This window comes from Macrobrachium nipponense, chromosome 16 (assembly GCF_015104395.2).
Source record: "Macrobrachium nipponense isolate FS-2020 chromosome 16, ASM1510439v2, whole genome shotgun sequence".
NCBI lineage: Eukaryota > Metazoa > Arthropoda > Malacostraca > Decapoda > Palaemonidae > Macrobrachium > Macrobrachium nipponense.
The window spans coordinates 6,711,874-6,714,373 of NC_087209.1; positions in this window are offsets into that span (position 1 = coordinate 6,711,874).

Below are 2,500 nucleotides of genomic sequence, written 5' to 3' on the forward strand. Positions count from 1 at the left end.
GGGAAGGAAAAGTGGAGGGGGAGGGGGGGGGAAGAGTAGGGAGGGATAGGGGGAGGGGAAGGGGAAGTGAAGGGGGGGGGGAATAGGGGGAAGGGGGAGGAAAGGTTGCTAATGGGGACAGGTATTTCCACCGCGTGATTACCTAACGATGTTTTGCGCAGATTCTCCAGTAATGAGTATAGCTCCTCCTGCTTAAACAACCCCCCCTCTCATCCCTTCCCATTCCCCAGCGTCACAAAGGTGCCCCCCCCCCAAATCCACCCCCCCACCCCCCCCGCCCCACTTTCCAATGTCACGCCTCCCAGGGTGTGACTAAGGCTAATCATCACTGTTGCAAACAACATATAATTTGTTATGGAAATAACAACTTGATAAGCTCAGGTATATCAAGATTAAAGGAGTTATTATTATTATTATTATTATTATTATTATTATTATTATTAAATAAATGCACGTAATTATAAAGGTGTAAAACTTCTTAATAAGGTAATGGTCACTTGCTAACCAAAAAAAAATGTCAAGAATAAAATTCTGGTATAGATATATAAACCATATAAATTATATAAATAAAAATAAACAAAAACATATTAACATAAATACACAGCCTTCAGACCTGAATCCTTGGTTTCGATTAAGCAGGCCTTATACCAGCACGGGCCTTTAATCCTAAAGAGTCATCCTTTCGTGTATTAACACGCAAAAAGGACGTGAGAAGACTGGCGTGGACCCTGACGCTCTTCCAAACCAACAGAGATGTTTGTTTGTTTTGTTTGTATAGTGTTTTTACGTTGCACGGAACCAGTGGTTATTCAGCAACGGGACCAACGGCTTTTTACGTGACTTCCGAACCACGTCGAGAGAATGAACTTCTATCATCTCCAGAAATACACATCTCTAATCCCTCAGTGGAATGCCCGAGAATCGAACTCTCGCGGCTATACCCACCGAGGTGGCAGGCCAAGACTATACCGATCGCGCCACTGAGACGCTTAAAATAACAGAGATGGAAGGATATTCGCGATCCTAACTTCAAATCTTAGTGGAAGTCCTCCCCTTGACCAATTTCGATAACCATCTGCTGACGACGAAGATCATTTTAAGGAACAAAAAGCGAAATGTTTCTGTTGATTCCTCGGATTCTGGTTACCGAACACAAAGGCAGCTATGGTATCGCTATTTTGCTCTCACTGGCAATAAACTCGTACTCTTTACGGCCGGGAGATAAAGATTTCTCCTCAATTCGCAAAGAAACCCCAGAGTATGTTCGCGTGTATGTATGTATCTGTACCTGTGTGCTATAGTAGATTCACATCACCGGTGCATCATCTGATGTCTAGCCCAGTCGCTTACGACGCTCCTGATTGGCTGTTGATAAGCCAATCACAGGGCTGGAAACTCCTCAGTCTCGAGAGAGAGTTCACGCAAGCAAGATGTAGTATGTTCCACCTCTCCTTTGCAAAAGCATCCCTCAGGAGAGCTCGGAACGCAGATGCTACCTACGTGTACTCTCGAGAGAGACTGAGAGAGTTTCCAGCCGTGCGACTGGCTTATCAACAGCCAATCAGGAGCGTCGTAAGCGGACTGGCCTATAGACGTCAGATGAGCCGTTGATGCGAATCTACTACTACTATAGCTACGAGGAGAGAGCATCTATACAAAAACATGGCAAACGCCGCGGCAAACATACCTCGCAAGAGAGATAGCGAGAGTTGCAACTATAAACACGCCTCTGCAAAACAGTGCAATTAACGTGCCTCTCGTTTTGCAAAAAGACGGCGCGACAAGGGGAAACACACACACACACACACACACACACACACACACACACTTCGCATCTACGAGGGGAGGAATTCTTCAAGAGGGGAAAACTGATGGTGGTTTGTTTGGGTCATTTCATTTATTTTTAATTTATTTTAATAATCTTTGTTCGTTTATACGTTGGAGAGGAAATCATTTATACAGCAGCAATGATGACTAGAACATTGTTGAACCAAACCAAATACTTCTTTCAGTTTTCTTCTGGAGATTGAAAAAGAAACCCACAAAGTTACTGTGTATCTGTGTATAAAGTGTTTACGTATAAATAAAGTAAAACGTAAATATTTATAAGTAAACACGCTATACACAGTTATTTGGTGAGTTTCTTTTTAAAAAAGCATTATTATTATTATTATTATTATTATTTTTTTTTTTTTTTTTTTTTGCTCTATCACAGTCCTCTAATTCGACTGGGTGGTATTTATAGTGTGGGGTTCCGGGTTGCATCCTGCCTCCTTAGGAGTCCATCACTTTCTTACTATGTGTGCCGTTTCTAGGATCACACACTTCTGCATGAGACCTGGAGCTACTTCAGCCTCTAGTTTTTCTAGATTCCTTTTCAGGGATCTTGGGATCGTGCCTAGTGCTCCTATGATTATGGGTACGATTTCCACTGGCATATCCCATATCCTTCTTATTTTCTATTTTCAGATCTTGATACTTATCCATTTTTTCCCTCTCT